The following is a 23,172-nucleotide window of genomic DNA, read 5'->3' on the forward strand; positions in this document are numbered from 1 at the left end:
TGAATACAAAGATTAGAAAGCTTAGGAGACGCAGCTGCGTTGGAGTCGGTATGGCTTTGTTGGAGGAAGTATGCCACTGGGAGTGGGCTTTGAGGTTTTAAAAGGCCATGCTGGGCCCAGTGTGCCCCACCCCCCTCCGCCTGTGGATGAGGGTGCAGCTCTTAGCTACTCCTCCAGCACTATGCCTGTCTGCTTTCTGCCATGGTGATAATGGACTAAACTTCTGAAACTGTAAGCAAGCCTCAGTTAAATGCTTTCCTTTACAAGAGTTGTGGTGGTCATGGTGTCTCTTCACAGCAACAGAACAGTGACTAAGACACTGGCTTCTTTTCACCTAGAGCTCAGTATCCTCCTTCTTCCTCATTGCCTTAAGTCCCTGGCTCCAACTCTGCCCACCCATCTTAATTAAGGCCCAAATGTTCCTCAGCCAAGTCATGTCCCACAGATCCCTTCTCTCCTAAGCCCCAGTCCCAGCCCCAAGACACACTTCTAGTTCAACCTCAGCTCTGACTCCATCTCACAGTCCCCAATCAAGTCTTAGGAGAGTGCCACCAACTGTGCACAGGGATGTCAGTAAACAAACGAAGGCACGAAAGAACGAACAAGTATCAGGCACACTTCAAAATGTATTAAGGTGGGGAAGAGGATGCTGGCACATGGCACAAGATAGGTCAGGGTATGGATCTAAAACCTAACCCAGGAATAGGTAAGAATGCACATAGCCTGGCCACACAAGACTTGGCTGGAATGAAGGAAGCCAAGTCTTATCTGCTATGGCTGTAGTTAGTGGTTGGTCTCTTTGGCCACCAAGGCCAACAGAGTAACAGTCTGAGTGAGGCAAGAAGGCAGCCAGATTCAATACAATTAGCAGATCGCGCTGGTTCAACTTTAGTAACCAATACATCAGAAATCCTTTTTCATCTTCATACAATTATAATTTCTACTATTAGAGCCTTCTAAAGAGTACCTAATTATGCTAAAATTTGTATTATTACATTTGGATTGATCAGTTAGATTAGTCCAACCAAAATATCTCCCATTTGTGCAACTAAGTTATTTGTATACTATATTTTGTCTAGACAAATGGTCCCAAAGGATTAAAACCGTTTTTTATCGTGGTAGAACAACATCATACTCTCCTATTACAAGTGTGCCTTTTCTTTCCCCTGGCAAAACACATTTGGATTCTGCAGTGACAAGCTGAGCATTAACATGAAATATAGTCAGTTTACATAATAGCATAATTTTTGAGATCAGTAACAGTATGTCCTTGTTGTTTCCTCAAAGTCTTGGCTTGCAAGTTAAAGTCTTGATGTCTCCCCAACTTATCAGCTTACTCTTCCTCTTGGGACATCTCCTTTTGATGGATCTGTCGTCTATCTTTAGACACTTTGTTTGTCTGGTGGTCTCTGGGATGCTGTCCTTGTTGGATGTGTCAGGGCAGGAGCCATCTGGGACTTCATTGCTTTTCTGTAAGATATAAGCATAACCTTGCCTCGATGTTAGACCATCGGGCCCTTTCTATTGATTAGTTTTTACATTTTTTTAAAACATATACTTTAGGTTGTATCTTCTTTAGGGAAAAATACCTTTTTTAAAAAAAAGCATTACCTTTTAAAGTGAAAAAAATTAAAGTTAGTTTAGCTAAATGTAGCATAGTTCATGGGGATTTAAATTTGTGTATCAGTATTTGATGGTGTTGTTTTACAATAGTTTGACTCTGTCAATTATAAGGGATTTCAGTAATGTGATTACTATTCCATAAATTGTAAAAATTTAAAGTGTTTGCTAGTATAAGCATGTCTATTATCAGTTTTTAGTTGTAATGGCAGTCCTAGAAAGGAAATGTATAAAGACCTATTTGACAAAATCAAATTCTAGATATAACACAATGGCATTTTCCTGGAGCCTCCCAGGGCCCCATGTCCTGTCTGAGACTGTGCTCTGAAGGTGACTAGGGAGAGGTACTGTGCATGTCTTTGGTGGTCTCTGCACACCTGACTGTGGAGAAGGCCCTAGACACAGACAGCCATAGCTCTAGATGTCAAGCTGATATGAGAACCACTTGCTACAATTTTGCACTAGAATTCTGTGTAAACTAAGCCTTCAATAGAGGATAGGCTCTCATGAGCCTCCTCTAACTTCCTCCCTGCTCAAGAGTCTGATCATTTATGTCAGACCAAGGGCAAGCACAAAACTAAAACAGATGTAGAACTTACTTAATTCACAATGACCATTAACTTTTAAAGATTTGAACCTAAGGCTATTTATGTAAGATTTGGGATCTTTAAATTTTTTAGGCAAATTTTAATATTGTGTTGGAGAAGACTGCCCCTATAGGATATTCAGAAGTACCTGAGAAACAATTACAGAAAATTCTGAAAGAGAAAACAATTGGATTTTTCCCATGTAAGCATGAACGTACATATCTAGCTAAAATGTGAGCAACATCAAAGACCACCAGTTCCACGGTGGAAGAACTTCCCAGAATGCTCTAGTTCTTACCACATTTCAGATTCTCAGTCTGCACCAAAAAGAATTTTAGGTGAAAACTCAAAAAACAATGTAACTCAGATTGTTTGCATTCCTGGTTTAACCCCTTCTGCCCTCCAGGGAAATTTGAGAAACATGAGATGATGTTTTCAGTCCTTGGCCACCATATTATCCAGAAGAAATATTCTAAGACATTTTCCTGATTCCAATTTGCCCTGTTTTCTCACTTTAAATCCACATTAAGGGTGTTCACATTGCTATTTTTAATTTTTTGTTCTGTTGTCCAAAACACAAATTTAAAAAGTGAAATTTTAGTAGTCATAAATACAAAGGAATCTGGGTGGTATTTGGTCTCTCAGTGCCTAAAAGGCCTGAAGTGAGAAAGTCTCCATTTTTCAATGGAAAGACAAGATAAAATTCCTTATTTTGCTAAGACTGTGAGTATATCACTAGATGGATGCATGCCTGTTCCATCAGATTGCGCATGCCATGATTGAGCCTGTTTGGGTTACCTCCAGGAAACCAGAGTTGTAGTAGAATCCACATGGCCTGCAGAAAAAACAAAAATTCTTTTCTCAATGATCCTCCTGAGGGCAATATATTACTGACCACAGCTTGCAAAATAATTGACGGGAATTTTATCTTCTCTTTCATGAGCCCTTTTTGCATTAGCTCCTCTCCATTTCCAATTTTCTTTTTGGTTTTTTTTTTTTTCTCTGTAGACCACCACCACCACCTGGCTTTATTTCCAATGTTCAACATCAATAGTTCATTGTTCAAAAAGCCAAGGACTGAATTTTATAGATACTTGTACCAAGCTGCAGAGCTATTGCTCTGCATATCTTGTTCCTTCGGATCTTAACAAACATCTCAATAATTGTATCAAATGCTTTGTCTCAGAGGACTGAGAAGAATCCAAGCTTATTTTACTATCTTACTTACAGTTGTGACTTCTTGGGTGAGAGGCTGAAACTCCTAGCCCTTATTCTATTAAAAGAAAAATCTTACCTTCTCCAAGAATTGAGTTGGTCTCCAGCTGTGTACACACCACCACTGATGAGTTCCACGTTGGTAGCCAGGCCATGCTAATGCCACCACCGCCATGAGGGTAATGATCCATATGAGGCAAAAGTCTAGTTCAACATGACTCAATAGCCAGTGTTGGTTCAAACTTTTATTTTATTTTATTTTATTTTATTTTATTTTATTTTTGAGACAGGGTTTCTCTGTGTAATCCTGGCTATCCTGGACTCACTCTGTAGACCAGGCTGGCCTCTAACTCAAAGATCCACCTGTCTCTGCCTCCCAAAGTGCTGGGATTAAAGGCGAGCGCCACCATCGCCCGGCAAATTGTTGGTTCAAACTTCAAGAGTCTGACACCAGGTAGTTTATTTTAGGCATATTTAAGCACAGCATAATTTGGTGAAACAATTTTCTGGTGATAAATAATACAAAAAAGTACACGTGGCATCAACATAAAGATGGGTTTTATAGATTGACTACACGAGACAGTTTTTTTAAAATTTTATTTATTTGTTTTTGGTTTTTCAAGACAGGAAGTTTCTCTGTGTAGCTCTGACTATCCTGGACTCACTCTGTAGACCAGGCTAGCCTCAAACTCAGAGATCCATCTGCCTCTGCCATACAAAAGCTGGAATTAAAAGCATGAATCACCACCACACCGCTGATTGATTACATAAGGATCTGGGGGAGGATCTGGCATGGTCTTGGTCATACAGATAGCACAAAGGTCAGCAGAATATTAAACACCTCCACTCCCAGCCTTCTGGGTGGAAAACAGTTATACATCTCTCCCTTTGGAGAGACAACCCTGCGTGCTTAATATTCCTGGTTTCACCTTGGTGCTCACCTGTGAGAACAAGGACCTTGGTGCCACATGGCATTCTGTGGCTCTAAGGGGAATGAAAGAACTAGCTTGAAAGCTCTTTAACTTTGCTCCCCAAGTCTTTAGAGTCAAGGCCCTTCCCTCTGTATACTCACCAAAGAGAAAAGGTGTTCCTCCATGGAGGGCAGTAAGGTGTGGCAGCAACCTTGCTCTCCGAGCTATGTGGCACCCAGGGACACTACCACCATAGCCTACGGCAGAAAGTCAGGCAAAGCAAGCAGCTTATAATTTCCACTTCAGAATGCATACTCTGACACAGCCATCTGGCAGTAGCTCACCTGGGCGAGACTCCTGCAGGCGATCATGGTGAGATCAGTGCCCCATTCATTCCCTGTGCTGTCTTCCTCACTGAGACCGTGAGAACGCTCCTGATTAATGAGGGATAAAGAGTCAACGTAAAAACAAGTCCTATTCGTCTAAAATAGCTCCCTACAGAACCGCTGAGCTGTCATAGATAGCAAAGACACAGTTCAGAGTCTCACTCTCAGGGCTCCTCCCACTGAGGTCCCTCCATCCTGCACTGCAGCTTTCCCGGCTGTTGTCATTAGTGGCCTGTATCTCAACCTCAAAGTCCATCCTTCTCATGCCCCCTCCTAAAACAAATCTCCTTTCATCCATTTAGTCACATTTCTTCAAAGGCCCACTCAGGCACACCAACTTCAAAAGATCGCTTCTGCCAGGCATGGTGGCGTGGCGGCACACTTTTAATTCCAGCACTCTGGAGGCAGAGGCAGGAGAAGCTCTGTGAGTTCAAGGCCAGCCTGGGCTACAAAGCAAGATACAGGACTGCAAAGAGAGACCCTGTCTCAAAAAAAAAAAAAAAAAAAAAAAAAAAAAAAAGAAAGACCAAAAAATAAACAGAAAAAGATATCTTCTCTATGAACCTTGAACCCTACGGAGATGAGTACATATCATCCATTTTGTTTAATTCACCCTGGCCGTTCTAGATTCTAAAGAGTCAAAATCTTGCTCTCTGATGGCAGTGAGACAAGCTGAGAAAGGCCAAGCCAAAATAGCTCCTATAAAGGAATGGTGGCACCTGTCTTTTTCAATCCTAGCACTTGGGAGACAGAAGCAGGTGAGCTACATACATAGAAGGGCCCTGTCTCAAAATGAACAAACAAAACAGAACAAAAACAAGATGCCTCCTATCACTGACACTTACACAGTAGCCCATGTCCTGCAGGGAGGCTGAAACGTTGTGCAAGTAAGAAGCAGGAGTGTGTGAAAGCGCCAGCATTTGAGAGGGATAGGAGAGGACCCTTCAAACACGGGAAATGGCTGTCAGCAGCTCCTCTCCCTGCATTATGGATGACCAGAGCACAGGGAGTCTGTGGTCACTTCTAAATGCAGGTAAATACATGGGAACAGACATCAGGCCAAGAAGAGGGGCACATACCAGAGGCCTGTAGTCTGAGCCCAGGAAAAGAGGCCAGCCAAGCACAGGCCCCCATAGTGGTCTTTCTTTTGTACAAAAATAAATAAATAAAGCCTCATGGTCTCTAGGCTGGGAACTAGTAGGGACTGGGACAGACATATGCGTTCAAGTGGAACAAAAGTCATCTCTTGTCATCCTTTTATTTTTCAAATACTGAAAATGAAGTTCCTTCCGAGTTGGTCTTTGACTGAGAGTGATAGACCCGCTTTTCATTTTATTACTCAAAGTCCTTGACAACATGTATGGTGCTGTATCAGATGCAAGGGACCAATACTCCAGAGAATGAACTGGAAAAGAGATCTACCTCAAGCACAGGTGGGTCTAGAATGTTCCTGAAACTCCCATGATGCTCCTGTATACAGTGGATTCACCTGCAAACAATATGAAACTTATAAGAGCACCCAGCTTGCCATTGCTCACAGGAGGACATGTATGGGGAAAGGGGTTGAAATAGGAGTTACCACACAGTAAGCATCCCGAAACCGTTGGCTCTTATTTCTAGAACAAACCCATTGTTCCCTCTGGCTCCTACAAAGCATATTGTGTATGGTCTACAGCAGGGCAGCTGACACCAATTATACCACTAAGTAACCCCCAACAGGATGAAGCGGATGCAAATAGCAGGTGTATGGGAATGTACCACTGTGCACTGGCAACGACCTTGCTAGAAGAACTTAATGCCCAGGGCAGGAAGCAAAAGCCCCAATGACAGCAATGATGTTATCTGTGGGTAGTTCCAATATCCTAGAGGCCCAAGTGTATGTAGAGTTGAGATATCACAGTATGGGAAAGCCCCCAGCACTGATCGGCATGGGTGTGGACCTTCCGAACTCAGGACCGTTCTTTCCACATTTCTTGTGCCTGCACTACCAATGACCAGGGCAAAGGTTCCCCCTGATCACTTACAAATGCAGGGCCAGATAGGGCAGAGGGCTTGTTGTCAAATTCAGAAGCTGAGAGCAGTCAGCTCAGCTGAGTAAAAGACCGAGGAAGTACATTTAATCCTATAAAAATTCCTTCCACAGGGCCATCAGGTGAGACAGAAGGAAGATACACAACAAGAATCCTTAGGTTGTGGAACTGGGGAAGCAGAGGGGGTGGGAGACTCCTGACGCTGAGGAAAGCAGCCTAGTTGTTCTGCTTTCTGGATCATAAGACTTTGTCCTGGTGAGTTTTATGTCAGTAGAGTTATCTGAAAGGAAGAAGTCCCAGTTGAGAAAATGCCTCCATAAGATCCAGCTATAAGCAAGCCTCTAGGGTTGTTTCTTAATTGATGACTAATTGATGGAGGACACAACCTATTATGGGTGGGGCCATCCCTGGGCAAGCCATGAGAAGAAGGCCAGTAAGTAGCACCCCTCCCTGGCTTCTGCATCAGTTTCTGCTTCAAGGTTCCGGCCCTGTTTGAGTTCTTGTCCTGACTTCTTTCAATGATGAACGATGATGTAGAAGTCTGAGCCTATTACACCCTTTCCTCTCCAATGTGCTTGGGTCATGGTGTTTCATCACAGCAGTAGAAACCCTAACTAAGACAGGCCTGGGTACATGATGCAACATCCTTCCTGCTTTCTGATTCAGACCTCTGCTGCTAACCCATCAAACAAGGATGATTATGGAAGACTCAGGGCCGAAGCAGGCACAACAGGAATCAGATGTACACCAATTGCCCAAAGGAGAGTAAAACTGGGGCACTGGATGCAGCCATCTTCCTCTTCTGTCCATTTACTTCCCAGCCTATCCCATGCCTGGGAAGCTATACCCATCCCTCTTTGGGGACAGCCATCTTTTTATTTATTTGTTTGTTTATTTAAATTGATCATTTATTTTAATATGACAACAATTTTCCCTCCCTTCTCTCCTCCGGTTTCCTCCCACTCCCCATCCATCCCTCCTCCATCGTTCAGAAAGGGGTAGGCCTCCTATGGGAGTCAACAAAGCCTGTCATGTCATGTTGAGATGTTGAGGCAGGACCAAGCTCCTCCCCCTGCATCAAGGCTGGGCAAGGTATCCCAGCATGGGGGATAGTTTCCCAAAAGCCAGTTCAAGTGCCATGGACAGGTCCTGACCCCACTGCTAGGAGTCCCACAAACAGACCTAGCTACACAACTGGGGAACAGCCATCTTGGGTATAGACCTTACCACGGGAGAGTTGTAGTCTGGCTGCTTCCTGGCAGGATAGAGATGCCTCTCATGTCCCCTCTGCAACAAGGTGTCAGTTCTGCAGTAAACAAGAAGCACCTAAATAAGCATCTAAATGTCACCTAGTTAAGTTGGTCCTGGGCAGCACATGAAGAGGTCCCAGTGCAACCGCTACATAGAACAAATACAGGGAGGCTGGATTACTCGTGATGCAGCATTTTCCTGTGACGCAGCATTTTCGAATGACGCAGCATTTTCTCGTGGAAAAAAGAAAGACGTTGGCAACATCACAGGAACAACAAATCATATATTGACATAGCACTTTTCAGATCTTAGGTGTAAGCTCTGATAAACTGCAGCGGTTCAAGAAGGTTCCTTTATCCTGTCTCTTGTCAAAGAACCTCAAATAGAAAAATACTGGCTGTCAAACCGCTGCCTTCAAAGACCTCAGCCCTGTGAAATCATCATTTCAGGTAAGACCAGTTTAGAGCCAAAATGAGAAATCGGTTTCATTCACACCACAGATCTGCCTTTGCAGCGTCCCTACCTGAGAAGGAAGGAACTAGATTCACATAGGACCTGGGGTCTTTCTGGCCTGAGTCCAGACTCTCAAGGGTCCCACTGGGCTTTCCTGCAGAATCTTTGCTGGGCTGATATCGGAACCTGGCTGAACTCCACCTCATGCCTCTGCTGACGCCCATGGAAAGGCAATTAGGTGGCACTCTGGCTTCTGGGTGCACCCGCAGCACTTACCTAGACTCCTGCTTCCTGGACAGTGGTGCCCACCAGAGAGTGCGGAGAGTCGGGGGGAGGGGCGTTGGTTGCCGCAAACCAGCTTCATCATTCTTCGTGGGGTCAAGAGCTCCTCGCAGTTAAGGCCCAGCAGGAAAGCAAGCTCGGGGGGGGGGGGGGGTCACAGCAAGACGCCACACCAGAGTGCGAGCGCTGCGTCCTAGGGTGCTGGGCGCATCAACTTGAAAAGATGCAGATCGGATCGCGGATCAACAGTCCTAGGACCCTGTGTTAAAAAGGACAAGCGGCTTCGGATGCCACATAAGTCCAAAGCACCTGGGCTCAGCCCCCAACCCTCCACCTCCGCCCAGGAGCATTGGCACCGCGTCCCCCAGTCACCCCCGAAGGCTACCTCCTCAGAGGTCCAAACCCACCAACGAACTCCTCCTCATACCTCGGGGCATCCACAGCCAGCAAGGGTGGGAGGATCAAACCCACATCCTAGCCTCTGGGGTCCTGGGTTTTCTGAGTTAAAGGAGACTGAAGACTTCGGAGGCGGCCAAGAACGCAGACACGACTTGACTCACCTAGCGAGCTGAGATGTGAAGTAAACAGTGCGAGTGCCGCAGTGTGGGACTGCGCAGGACGCTCCTCAACACTGCAGTGTCTACCCAGCTGCGGCTGCGCGCGCTGCGGACTCCAGCTGCACCAATGCGCACCCACCCAGTGCGCGTGGCTCTGCAGCGTCCCCTACAGGAGTAGAGCTGAAACGCTAACCCGCCAGCAAGGCTCTCCTTTCTTATTCCTAGCTTCCAGTCGAACAAACCGTTTATTTCATCCACCTTTCCATGCTTCTATTTAGCCAGAAAACGAATGTGGAACATCAGCTTCCTTTCATCTCATTGACATCCATCCCATCTGTTTTCTCATGCATCTAAATATTCATCCACCCACCCATGAATTGGGACTCATTCACCCATTTACGCGTCTGTCTGCCTATCTATCCATCTATCTACCCACTCAGCTTTCCATTAATCTACCCATCTAGTTTTGCACCCACCCAAAATATCTCCCGAGGAACTACTATGTATAAAGGGCCAGACTACACACTAGAAATAAAAGGTATAAGACAGACATGATCCCTAACTTGGTTAAGTTTTAATGGGCATGAAAATAAATAGGCCAGAAAATTTGATTGTTAAACATCATAAGCACAACCCGGCGATGGTGGCACACGCCTTTAATTCCAGGATTCAGTAGGCAGAGGAAGGCAGATCTCTGTGAGTCTGAGTCCAGTCTGTTCTACAAAGAGAGTTCCAGAACAGCCAAGGCTGTTGTTACACAGAGAAACCCTGTCTCAAACACTGCCCCCCCCCCCCAGCAAACTGTAAGCCATACATACAAAGGAAACAGGCATAGAGGTAGGCAGGCTGTGACAGTGGTGACCGATTTAATTCAGGATGAACAGTAGGGCCTTCTCTGAAGAAAAGACGTTTAATCTAAAGCCTGATAGAAAATAAGGAATGAATAGTTAAACAGTTACTATATTATAACCAGGAGTATATTAACAAGTGAAGTGGAGACAAAGTTCTTGCAAATAGGTCAATAATGTTTGTTTTGGTTTGGTTTGGTTTCCTTGATACTAGGTCTACACATAACCCTGGCTGTCCTGGAACTCACAGAGCTCTGACTGCTCCTGCCTCCTGAGTGCTGGGATTAAAGATGTGTGCCATCATACCTAATACCAGACTATTTCTTATGCTTTAAAAAAAAATTATGTTGACTTAATTATGTATATGTGTTTTGTGGGCACACATGTGCCATGGTGTACATTTAGATATCAGAAGACAACTTTCAAGAATTGGTTCTCTTCTTCTACCATGTGGTTGAGCCATCTAGCCCAATCTAGCCATGATTTCCCAGTGTGATACGCCTGCAATGCCTGTTCTCAGTGCAACAAAGGAATACAACCCACAGCCAGTAGTTTTGAACACACAAAATATTTCAGGCATTTTGACTTATTCAATTATTATGCCAGTATTATTAACTTTATGTACTTCCTCCCCTAAATCCATTTTGTAACCCTACTTCTACCATGGGGTTGCAGGATCTTTGGAGTTACATGTGAGGTTATGAGGGCAGAGCCCCTTCTAAGAGCTTACTTCTCCCTTCTGCCAAGTAAAAGGCAGCCATCAGCCTGGGATACAGGGATGGGGTGGGAGTGGGGGGCATGCCAGTTACTAAATCTAAACGTCCTTGACCTCAGACCTCAGACAGTGTGTCACTGCGGCAAAATACTGAGGTGATCAACTTAAAAGAGGGGAGATTTGTTTTAGCTTTTGGTCATTTGGGTTTGTGGTTTCTAGGCCTGTAGTGAGGTAGATTGTCAAGTGGCCATGCCAAGGAGAACCTGAAGAAAACAAAGCTGCTTGGTTGGGGTGGGCAGAGAGCAAAAGAGAAAGTGCTGAGCTTCCAATCCCCTGCCTCCAAGCTCCCCCATGTGCCTCCAGTCACCTCTCCTCCTTCTACTAGGCTCTACCTACCAAGTCATTAGCACATGGCCTTTGGGGTCATTTCTATTCCAAAGCATAGCATCTAGGCTCCAGAACCACAAGAAATAGATTTCTATTGTTTATAGTATTTTGTTGTGACAGTTCAAATGGACTCAGAATCTGATTCTGGTAAGATGATAAAAGTTGGAACTGTTTGATGGACTTATCCCATGTCATATAGTTCACATGTCAAGAACTGTGCATACTCTAAGTGTCAACCATACTTACAAGCTGAGAGTTAGCCTCCTGTTTTACTGATACTGGTGGATGGCAGGACTGTATTACTCTTGGGAAAAGCTGTAAACAGAACAGGCTAAGGAGATGGCTCAGTGGCTAAAACATCTGTCACACAAGCATGAAGGTCCCCAGAATTTCTCATAAATGGGCATGTCAGCCCTCATGTAATTCCAGCCTCAGGTGGGGATAAGAAGACCCCAGAGCAAGCTGGCTAGCAATGAATAAAGTGAAGAGCAGTCAAGGAGGACCCTGCATCAACCTTGGGCCTCCACATTTGCACACACACATACAAAAACATACATACATACCATACACACATACACATGCAAAAACATGCATGCATACCACACACACAAACATGCATACATACCATACACACACACACACACAAACATGCATACATACCATACACACACACACACACACACACACACACACAGAAATGGGGGGGCAGGCCGTAGACAGAGCTTCATGTTCTGGTTGGTCCTAGTGCCTAGTGGTTTCCTTGTGTAGCCTTTCTTTTCTTTCCTAAAGTAAATGTATAGTTTTTGTTTTTAAGGGTTTTTTCTTCCTTTTTGGTGTTTTGAGACAGAGTTTCTCTGTGTAACAGCTCTTGCTGTCTTGGAACTCGCTTGTAGACCAGGCTGGCCCTGAACTCATGGAGATCTTCCTGCTCAGCTCCCTGAGTGCTGGGATTAAAGGTGTGCACCACCACTGCCCTGCTAAAGTTACTTTTAGTATTTGTAAGTGTATGTATGTGTCTGCTGTGAGTGGGTATGTGCATATGAACCCAGGTCCTCTGGAAGAGCAGTACATGTATCTAGCATTTAACCCCTGAGCCTTCTTCCCAGCCCCTTGCTTGGTCTTTCTGGGTTGACTTTTTACTAAATCCAGGCTGTGTGAGTCAAGGTTATTTGTCCCCAGAATATGGTTAACTGTAAGGGATAACCAAAGATCACAGAGCATGATCCTGTCTCACTAACCAGGAAAATTGTAATTAACCATCATAGAATTGGGTATGATATTGGACACACGTGGGAATTGCCCAGATTTCCAAAGAAAGATGGCCTCTTGGGGGGACATGAGTTGAAGAGTTTTGTAGAATTCAAAGTAGCAAGGGGCAGAAGGGGACCTGTCAGGGCCAGGAAGAGAAAGGAGGCTTTGAAGCTGAGGTCTGAAAGGAATGAGGGGCCCATGTGCTGGTGTGTGGGGAGTCAGGAACCAGATGGAGCAGAACCACTAGGTCTTGTGGTCTGGCCTGAAACCAGTGCAAGCAGTACACACCTTAGCTGACTGTAGAAGAGAATGAATGATCTCATTCTGAAATAGGGGGAAATTCCTTGTGCCCCAGTCTACACTTGCTCCTATGGCCAGAAAAATGAATGAAAGGATAAATAAACCAATACATAAATATAACTAATGAGCCAGTAGTGGTAAAACTTGCCTGTAATCAGGAGGCAGGGGCTGGAAGGTCCATTCAAGGCCATCTGAGGCTACACAGCAAGTTTGATGCCACTCTGGGATGCTCAAAACCCTGTCTAGAACAAAACCAACAACCACTAAGGGACATACCTAGGTGTGTGGAATGCTGAACTAGTATGAATAAGAGCCTACATTCAATTTCCAGTAGGAGATGAATAAATAAGTGATTTGGGGCCAGAAACCCGGCTCAGCAGTTAAGAGCATGTGTTGCTCTTAAAAGAGGACTCAGGTTTGGTTCCCAGCACCCATATGGTGGTTCATAACCATCCATAAATCCAGTTCCAAGGTGTCTATACCCACTTCTGATTTTCATTGGTACCAAGCACAGACATGGCACATATGCATATATTCAGGCAAAACACTCATACTGAAAAATAGATCTTTAAAAAAAAACCCTTAATTTAAAAAATTAAAGTAAATAGATTAACACCAGAAAATGAAATGGCAAAAATAAATAAAGAAGAAAACCCTTATTTGGACCAATGCAGCCAAGCAGTATGAGGCCAGAGAAAAGGGTCAGCCAGAGTTGAGAGTGAAAACCAGGACCTGGAGAGATGTTTCAGCAGTGCAGGGAGGATAGAAGCTTAGCTCCCAGCACCTCCTTCAAATAGCTCATAAGTCATCTGCTCCTCCAGCTCCCAGGGGCCCCAACACACTGTTTCTGGCCACTGCTGGCACCAACACACACACACACACACTCATACTCACGCGCACACACACACACAACTCACACACACGTACACTCAAACTGATGCGAGCACACATTCACACAGATCACACACACACGAACAAGCAAATCTTAAAAAACAGTAGAGAACAGTTTGACTTTCACTTTTCCCAATCAAAATCAAACATTTGATAAAATGAACACACACTTAGAAGATATTTAACAAAATTATCTTAAGGGAAAAAAAAAGAGAAAATTGGAAAAAAAAACTGTAACTTCTTTAAAACATGGGATTAGTAGTTAACATCTCTTCCAGAAAAACTTCTACCAGGGTGCAATGGGGATACCTGTGAGCCCAGCACTGGTAAGCCTGAGGCTGGAGGACTGAAAGTGTGAGGTCAGCCTCGGCTGTGGAGGTAGGGGGTGGGGTGGGGTGGGGATATAGCTCAGTGATGGAGGGTTTGTGTGGCTTTCTCAGGACCCTCTGTTCTTCGGCATCTAACAAAGCAAAAAATAGCCCCAGTGTTTTTATACGTAAATACATTCATTACTTTTATTGTTGCTGAGACAAAATACATGGCAAAAGCAACCTAAGGAAATAGCATTTTGGCCCGTGGTTTGAGAAGACGGCCATTATGGTGGGAGATATCCACTCTACCTGCACCTGTTGCACTGACCACACATTAGGGTGTGACCTGGGGGGGGGTCTAGGTTTGGGGTCCCAGATCCCAGCTTACTCTCTTACTTCCTGGTTGGAGACAGCATCCAGAGGCATCCTTTGGGACAGGAACCTGCTGGCAGTCATCTGTTTCTGCTTTAAGTGATTTCTCTCCCCCCCCCCCAATAAACATCCATCAGCCTAATGTTTCCCAGATTCTTATTTACCATGATTTATCTGGTGTCAGGAGTATGATAGGGATTCTCTCGGTTCCTGGGGAATTAGGTTTCACCCAAGCATAGGGCATCTGTGCCGAGCCACTCCCTCCCCCCACCCCAGCTATTCAGCAATTTACCACACTTTTGGGAAGTCATGGCAGAAGGAGTGTGAGGCAGCTGTCATATTGCATCTGCATTCTGGAAGCACAGAGAGATGAATGCTGGTGCTCCTCTCTCTCTCTCTCTCTCTCTCTCTCTCTCTCTCTCTCTCTCTCCCCTCTCCTCCCTCCCTACTGCATTCAATCTGAGACCAGGCCCAGTCCCAGTCCCCAAGGGATGGTGTCACCTGCACCTGCCTTCAAGATAGGTCTTTCCTCCCAGTTAAACCTCACTGGAACTAGGTGGTGGTGGTGGTGCACGCCTTTGATCCCAGCACTCAGGAGGCAGACACAGGCGGATCTCTGAAATTTGGGGCCAGCCTGGTCTACAAGATGAGTCCTGGGACAGCCAGGTCTGAAACCCTGTCTGGAAATACAAAACAACAATAACAACAACAAAAACACCTCACTGGAGACATCCTCACAGATATGTCCACCATGTGATCCCAAATCTGGACAAGCTGACTGTGAAGATAACCATCACAGTGAATTCTGTAAAGCTAAAAATCAAAGCAAAAATAATGACTTCATCCATATACAGTCTCCCAGACAATCACGAGAAAGAAAGCAGGCCTCCCTTCACACTTACCATGATGACAGTTAAAGGGTGTAAATGAAAGTTACCGTTCAATTCACATTTGAATGTAGACATAAATATCTTTTAAAAATACTGACAAACTACAGGCCAAGACAGCCATAGTTCAGTGCCTTTGAAGTGCTGGAAATAGTGTCTTTCTTTTTCCCAAACAGGATTTCTCTGTCCTGGAACTCACTCTGTAGACCAGGCTGGCCTTGAACTCACAGAGATCGACCTGCCTCTGCCTCCTGGAATTAAAGGTGTGTACCACCACACCTGGCAAATGGTGCCTTTGCCGCTCCAGCTGGTGAGGATTAGCCTTGAGAATCAAGGACCTGGAAATTAATTGCATCTTTATCTCTGGTAACTGAGACTCACCCCGGCCAGCTCTCCTGCAGGCTTCCTGACACCTACCCTCCTGCCTTCATCTTGGTTGCAGGTACTCCTTCCACACAGCCCATGGTTGGCCAGGACAGATCTGAAATCTAGTTAAGAGGCAAACCTTAGGATCCCATTGGTGACAAGCACATCCTCAAACACTGAGACAAGTTAGATGATGGTCATCAGAGGGCGGGAGGCGACTTCTCCTGAAGCTATGAAAAGCACGGGTGTGAGGAGCCTTGGTGTGAGGGATAATTTGGTTATCAACTTGACAGGATCTAGAATCACTTAGGGAATGGGGTTCTAAAATGGGTGGACAGGGGTAGAAAAATCTCACCCTAAATGTGGGTAGCATCATTCTATGGGTCAGAGGCTGAATAAGAAAGGGGGGGGCAGCATTGTCTTTCTCTTCTTTCTGATGTCAGATACAGTGCAACCAGCTGACATTCCTGTCATCTCAATGGACTGCAACCTAAAACTGTGAGCCAAAAGAAACCTTCCCCTCCCTAAGGACCTTGTGCCAGGCCTCTTGTTGCAGCGATAAGAGAAGCAACGAATACACTTTGGCTCAGAAGGTGACCAAACATTGAGCTTGGAATCCAAGAAGTTTGGGACTGCATTTTTCAGGAATCCCCTCCATTGCTTGTATATTCGCCTTTGTCACCAACAGCCTTGCACAATCTCACTATCTCACGCCTAATATTCTTCTGCTTAGCACACTATTAGGAGATATTCTCAGGAGTCTTTATTAGAAAGACCTGCTGTTTAAGCATCGGATGTCATAACATAGGGCCACTCTGCTGCACCAGAGGGGGCTTCCTGGGAAAGGATGTCCCTTTAGTCATACATTTTTTGTGGCATCAGCTCAACCATGCATTCCCAGCACTTCTGCTTACCAGATTACGATGCCAATTGTATGCCCTGTACCACTGAATGTGCTAGTAGTCCCTGGAGCAGTTTAGGGACAGCTGAGTGGCCCTGGATGCCAGGCTGGCTGAGGCTCCCACCAGGTTTCAGCCCCCAACCTCAGGAGCTGGAGCTTAGTCTTGCAGATAGATGCAGTAACAGATGAGCAGAAAGAAGCAGAGGAGGACAATGGACAGGTATAGCATAGCACCCAGCAGGGCAGCCATTTGTGCTCAGGGATAGGGCCTGGAGCTCTTGCAGACCTCAATGAGCTTGTGGCTGACTTCCTGCCCCGACCTTAGGCATCACCTCCTTGGTATAGTCTTTGTGGGCAAACTTGACTCCTCCTCTTCCTCTAGGGAAGAGTCCCAGGCCTCAGGGATCCGCAGCCACTGTGAGGTCACAAACTCTCAGAGGGTAGAATTTTGTTCTCCCAGCTCTAGCCAGACTCTTTATTAGCAAAACCTGTATGTTGAAAGAAGAATCCTGATATAGAATCATATTTGTTTCTCCCTTTATACTTGCTAAGTGGATGTGCCTTTTCCTTTCATCTAGAAAGTACTGGATATGTCCTATAACTCTTTTGTGTCATTTAAAAAAAATAAAAGTTTTTAGAAAAGCTGGGTGTGGCTGGAGGTATCACAATCCTCACCCAGCACTCAGGAAGCAGAGGCAGGTAGGTCTTTTGAGGTTAGCTTGGTGTATGTAGTGAGTTCCAGGCTTCCAAACATGTAAGGGTTCCATAGTGAGACCTGTCTAAATAAAAATGTTTAAAATGCTGGGTATGGTGGCTGTGGTGGTTTGAGAAAAAAAATGGCTTTCTACAATCCATACTGCCAGAGAAGCTAGGAAACAAGGAGGACTCTAAGAGAGACATGCATGGTCCCTCACAGAAGAGGAAAGGGACAAGATTTCCTGAGCAAACTGGGAGCAGGCCCAGGGTGGGGTGGGGCGAGTAGTTAGGAGAAAGAGAAGGGGAGAAGAGAACATGAGGGAGCAGGAAGAATGAGTCAGGGGAAGAATAGAGAAGAACAAGAAAAGAGATGCCGTAATAGAAGGAGCCATTATAGATTTAAAGAGAAATCTCGCACTAGGGAAATGTCCAGAGACCTATAAGAATAACCCCAACTGAAAATCTAAGCAATAGTGGAGAGGTTATCTTAAATGCCTTTCCCAAATAATGAGATTGATGACTACCTTATTTGCCATCCTGGATCCCTCATCTAGAAGCTGATGGAAACAGAAGCAGACACCCACAGCTAAACACTAAGCAGAACTCCTGGAATCCAATTGCAAAGAGGGAGGAGTGATAAACAAAGGGATCAAGACCAGGCTGGAGAGAACCACAGAGACAGTTGACATGAATAAGGGGAGCTCATGGACCCCAGACTGATAGCTGGAAAGCCAGCATAGGACCAACCCAGAACCCCTGAATGTGTATCCTTAGTGCAGGAACAGACTTCAGGAGCACATTTCCCATGGAGGGAGGGATACTCCCTTAGCCTGGAGATGTGGGGGAGGGCCTAGGCCCTACCCCAAATGATTTGACAGACTTTGATGATCCCTCATGGAAGGTCTCACCCTCCCTGAGGAGAGGATGGGGGATGGGATGGGGCAGGTCTGTGGGAGGGGCATGGGAGGATGGGAGGGAGAGAGAACTGGGGTCGATATGTAAAATAAGAAAAAAAATTAAAAAAAAAGAAAAAAATGGCTTCCAAAGGGAGTGCCAATATTAGGAGGTGTGGCCTTGTTGGAAGAAATGTGTCACTGTGGGGGTGGGTTTTGAGGTCTCCAATGCTCGAGTTATGCAGTGTGGCACTCAGTTCACTTCCTGTTGTCTTCAGGTCAAGATGTAGAACTCTCAACTCCTTCCCCAACATCATGTCTGCTTGCACACCACCTACAATGAAGATAACAGACTAAACCTCTGCACTGTCCAGTACTAATGAAATGCTTTCCATTATAAGCGTTGCCTTGATCATGGTGTCGTTTCACAGCAACAATACTCTAACTAGGACAGTGGCACAGACCTATAGTCCCCACATTCTGGATGCTGAATGTCCAGCTGGGGCTACAAGGGCTGGGGATGTAGCTCAGTGGTAGCATGCCTTCTTAGTATGCACAAAATACAAGATAAAATAACTCTTCAGTCACTAGAAATTGAAAGCAGTTTCTTTTCATTTATTTTAATGCTTAGCCTAAGCATGTTTTTCTATAACCATTGATAGGTAAGAACTTTCCCTTTCCAACCAGCTATGGGAGAACACTGGGGGCGAGCAGGGAGGGATGCTGCAGTCTTCTAAGGGAGGTCTTCTCTCATATCCAAACCTGCTTCTCCACTAGGAGACTTCTGTCCACCCAGACACTCTTACAACACCCAGGAACAGCCTGGTGGAGGGAAGTAGAAGGTGAAAGGGACATCTCTATTGACTGGCCTGTGCCCTACTGTAACATCCTAAAAAGTGTAAATCCCTCTCCCTTCCATTGTTCCTTCTACACTGTTAATACCCTCTCACTAGAAAAGCTGGGTCACAAGAATCACTCTTAAATGCTTCCTGTGGACACTGAGGATGGAGAGTGAACTAGCTAAGATGTCCTGTGGGTGATATGGGTGATACCCATTGCCCAAACACACGCACACTCTGACCTTGACCCACTGTCTACGGACAAGAATTTCACCTTCGCCTCCTTGTCCAAAATTGGTCTGACTCAGCGCTGGGATCTTCCAGCCAAACTGAGGCGGTGACTCCGTTTCATCTTTTTTATCACTAAGACAATGTTTCCCTCTTCTTCCTATCACCCATAACACCCATCTGCCAAAACCTTGAGATTTTTTTCCCCTTGCTTTTTTGAGACTGGGTTTCCCAGTAGCTATGGAGCCTGTCCTGGAACTAACCCTGTAGACCAGGCTGGCCTCAAATTCACAGAGATCCTCCTGCCTCTGCCTCTCCAGTGCTGGGACTAAAGGCATGTGCCACCACAGCTTGGCTCCCTTGAGATTTTTAGGAAGACGTTTAGCAAAATATTCATTCTTTGTCCATTTCTCTGGGCTCGTCTTCTCACCTTCGCAGTCCTGCCTCAAACCATTTACTGGCATCTCCATGGCGTGGTTTTGAAGAAACAAAACGTGACTGTAACTCATTGTTTGTTCCTTCGTGGCAGGTACTGATCCAGGTGCTAAGGAATCAGTAGTGAATAAGGTAGACTTTATTCTTACAGCACAATTAAACAAAAAGGGAATGGAATGAAGGAAGATTTCCTTGTAAACCCTGCCACTATTGAAAATTAACATGAGCTGGGCATTGGTGGCACATGCCTTTAATCCCAGCACTGGGGAGGCAGATGCTGGCGGATCTCTGTGTGAGTTCGAAGCCAGCTTGGTCTACAGAGCCGAGTTCCAGATCAGGTTCCGAAGCTACACAGAGAAACCCTGCCTCAAAAAACCGAAAAGGAAAAAAAAGGAAAGAAAAAAAAATTTTTTTTTAATTTAACATGTCCGAGCAGCTGTTTTCCTCCTCTGCTCCGGGGGGCGCTGGAGTTCCTGCCGATCGGAATTGCCGCTCTAGGCTGCAGCCAGCTTTAGTACCTGTACTTCCGCCGGCTCCCAACGCTAAGACTGAAGCTTCCTGTCGCGTGTATGTGGTTGCTGTCTGGTCAGTGCCATCCACCGAAATCTGTAGACATCTTGCGAGCTTCCTGGCTGGCTGCTCCTCTGCCCAGTGTATGCTCCTCTGCCCAGTGTAGGGCGCCAAGGTGAGTGCAGCGGGGCGCGAGGGTAGCACCGTTCTCTTTGTTGGGGAAACTGAGGCCGGCGGGCAGTCAGTGGACCCCGGGCCTGTGTCTGGAGGAGAGCATCGAGCCCCGTGCTTTTCATGTCCCAGCCATCCACCTTTGAGTTGTGGTGTCTGAAGCACCAAAGTCATGTCTGTCTCCTGCACAAAGTCGGTCGTTGTTTACGACCTGTGTCCCATGTTTTTGGAATCCTTCCAAGGCGAACCCGTGGACCAGGGTTAAGTTGACCCTCCCAGGACCCCTGGCGCGGCGTCCCCTGCCTTGTACTTACCATGTGCTTTCCTGCCGGGTCCGTAGGCTGTGCAGCCCTCCTGGAAACCGATGGAAGCTCCGTGGATCTACACATTAATGCCTCTGCAGCAGCTGGAGCCCCCTACTGTCTTCAACTCCTTGGTGGGCGCCCACTGTCGATGGAGAGGATGCTTGGGTAAGTGCTACTACACCGATGCCTCTGCATGGCCTTCTGGTGTGGCGTTCAGAGAGAAGCCTGGAGGGGGCCAGAAAGACCAAAGGTCACATGGCTGATGTTAAGTTTCTGTACCTGTTACAGGTATGGCTGGCTGGCATACCCCTCCCTCTACCCTGAACTCTACAGCCCAAGGCCCTTCTCCCCCAAGATCTTTCCCTGTATAACCAGACAGTTTGGTTACCTACCGATTTTGGAACATTGGGCCTCCTGGCTGCTGCACCTGGTTCCCCTCTCTTCCCCTCCACCAGCCACGTGGCCCAGCTCAGTCTGATCTTGTCCACTCTGGACCCTAACTATGCCCTCCCACATAGCTGTAATAAACTTTCTCCTCCACCGCATCTAAGAGCATGTCCTTTGCTTTCCTTCTTTTTTTCATTCCGTTGTGAATGGTGAGACTCTGAGGACAGTTCAGTTCAGGTCCATGTTACATGTTACATAGTTACAGATTTCAAAGGAGGGGAGGGAGGGAGTCCTTGCCCCATGGTTTGCTGGCTGGCAGCTTCTGTGTATTCTGTTTGCTCTCCAGTTAACTGGGTGCTGTTCAGGACACTCACCTGGGCTTATTGTTTGCAGAAATAACAGCTTGGGTGCACAATGGCGGGAAGAGCTGTCTCCATCCTTCTGGACTGATGGACCATTGTGCTCCTGAGTGAGGATTGTCCCCTGGCATTGGAGCTCTGTGTCCACAAGAATAAATGTGGTTTCTCAGATTGTATCTGCACGTGTGGAGGTGAGTTAGGTTGAGTTCATCAGATCCACATTTGCGCTTGGGGGCTTTGAGGTATGCATGCTTCTTGCTGATCTCACTTAAGATCTGTGTCCCCAGTCCCCCTGTCCCTGATTTACTTTGGTGCGTTGTCAGCACAAAGGATTTGGAGGTCATCCACTACCCATATCTCAGTCACTGCTCTCTGTAGATTCTGTACCTTCTTTGGTCCTTGGTTTTCTCGTCTGAAATTGGGGCCTACCTGTCCCTGTGATGTGAGAATTTTGTTACACTGGTAGGGCAGGTTATGTAAGTGCTGGGGCTGCTGCAGATGTGAATAGAGGGCAGCCGTTAATCCAGCCCTAGCTGCAAGTCTAGTTGCCATTGCTAGTTAGAATTGTCATCACCACTCCCAGTCCAGTCTTCTGAGCGCTTTTTTTTTTTTTTTTTTTAAGATTGATTTATTATGTATGCAGTGTTCTGTGTGTATGCCTGCGGGCCAGAAGAGGGCGCCAGATGTTGTTACAGGCCTTTGTGAGTCACCATGTGGTCACTGGGAAATGAACTTAGGACCTCTCTGGAAGAGCAGCCAGTGCTCTTAACCACTGAGCCATCTCTCCAGCCCCCAGAATCATCTTCCTCCCTCTCTTTTGTAAATCTGGCTGTGTTTATCTGTCCATCTGTTTCCAGTTTAACCATTTCTCATCTTGTCCATGGCTCTTTGTGCCCCTGTATTCGAAAGTGATCGTGGGCTGCCTGTGCCCTGGTCATTGATAGTGCAGGGAGAGAATGCAGAAAGCCTTTCCCCGTGTTTGGAGGAGCCACACCTGTCCTTGCCAAACCCTGGTGCTTTCCCACACCGCTTCCTGACTGTTGAGTGCCCCCTGCTGCCTGCCAGTGAGGCAGTGATATGAATCTGGGGCTGGCCTCCACGAGTTCAAGGGCAGGGTGTAGAGCACAGACATTGGTTGTTCCTTAACAAGCTATCTCAGCCTCCATATCCATTCTCATCTCAGGACACCCGAGACCTTGTAGAAAGTGTTACCTTGCTTGACTCCTAGCATACACTTCACTTTGTTCTGACAGTCAAGAGTCAGGGTTCTGACTGGAACAAATAAAGACAAAGGACGGTCCCTCGTGAGGCATTGTCTCCTGTAAACTGAGTGAGCAGCCTACACGAGAGAGGTTCAGGAGGAAGCAGCTATGCTGTTCTCTCTCCTTGAGGAATTCTTCCCCTTGTGGCCTACCTTCTATCACTGCCACTTGGGAAGGGGTTTTCTATGAATTTTTTATGTGTGCGTGTGAATCCACATAAATCACGTGTGTGACTACTAGTACCCGTGAAGAGTTTATTGAGGGTAAGTCCATGACCACCATGGTGACAGGCAGGTATGTAGCCATGTCCGTGCTGGAGCAATAGCTAAGAGCTACTTGAAGCACAACCACTAGGCAGAGGGCAGACTGGGATGTGTAATTTGGAACCTCAAAGCCTCCCTCACCATGACACACCTCCTTTAATAAGGCCACACCTCCTAATCCTTCCCTAACAGCTCTACCAATTAGGGACCTGGTATTCAAACATGTGAGCCTATGGGGTCGTTCTCATTCAAACCACTACACACGTCCAAACTGCTTCTTACCAAAGCTGAAAGCGGGAAAGA

The 23,172-nt window shown here is 46.1% G+C and overlaps 3 long non-coding RNA genes and 3 other non-coding genes across 7 annotated transcripts; 2 read left to right on the forward strand and 4 right to left on the reverse strand.

Moving 5' to 3' along the window:
* Positions 1 to 878: 878 nt before the first annotated feature.
* Positions 879 to 4,764, reverse strand: LOC127224526 (uncharacterized). Its single transcript, XR_007834724.1, has 2 exons — positions 4,678 to 4,764; positions 879 to 4,590 (listed from the first exon to the last, which is right to left on the reverse strand). It is a non-coding gene; the product is annotated as an uncharacterized LOC127224526 (long non-coding RNA).
* Positions 4,765 to 5,620: 856 nt separating this feature from the next.
* Positions 5,621 to 5,754, reverse strand: LOC127225450 (small nucleolar RNA SNORA71). The gene has a single exon (XR_007834783.1). It is a non-coding gene; the product is annotated as a small nucleolar RNA SNORA71 (small nucleolar RNA).
* A 322-nt stretch (positions 5,755 to 6,076) lies between these two features.
* On the reverse strand, positions 6,077 to 8,888 carry LOC127225278 (uncharacterized). 2 transcript variants are annotated; one of them, XR_007834775.1, is made up of 3 exons: positions 8,730 to 8,888; positions 7,977 to 8,055; positions 6,077 to 6,208 (listed from the first exon to the last, which is right to left on the reverse strand). It is a non-coding gene; the product is annotated as an uncharacterized LOC127225278 (long non-coding RNA). The 2 variants fall into 2 exon arrangements; XR_007834773.1 differs by having other exon boundaries at positions 7,972 to 8,055.
* On the reverse strand, positions 6,620 to 6,753 carry LOC127225453 (small nucleolar RNA SNORA71). Its single transcript, XR_007834784.1, has one exon. It is a non-coding gene; the product is annotated as a small nucleolar RNA SNORA71 (small nucleolar RNA).
* An 11,274-nt stretch (positions 8,889 to 20,162) lies between the features above and the next one.
* Positions 20,163 to 21,539, forward strand: LOC127225283 (uncharacterized). Its single transcript, XR_007834776.1, has 3 exons — positions 20,163 to 20,297; positions 20,634 to 20,763; positions 21,379 to 21,539. It is a non-coding gene; the product is annotated as an uncharacterized LOC127225283 (long non-coding RNA).
* Positions 21,540 to 22,238: 699 nt separating this feature from the next.
* On the forward strand, positions 22,239 to 22,370 carry LOC127225442 (small nucleolar RNA SNORA71). Its single transcript, XR_007834781.1, has one exon. It is a non-coding gene; the product is annotated as a small nucleolar RNA SNORA71 (small nucleolar RNA).
* Positions 22,371 to 23,172: the final 802 nt, after the last annotated feature.

This window comes from Phodopus roborovskii, unplaced genomic scaffold (assembly GCF_943737965.1).
Source record: "Phodopus roborovskii unplaced genomic scaffold, PHOROB, whole genome shotgun sequence".
In the NCBI taxonomy this organism is placed as follows: domain Eukaryota; kingdom Metazoa; phylum Chordata; class Mammalia; order Rodentia; family Cricetidae; genus Phodopus; species Phodopus roborovskii.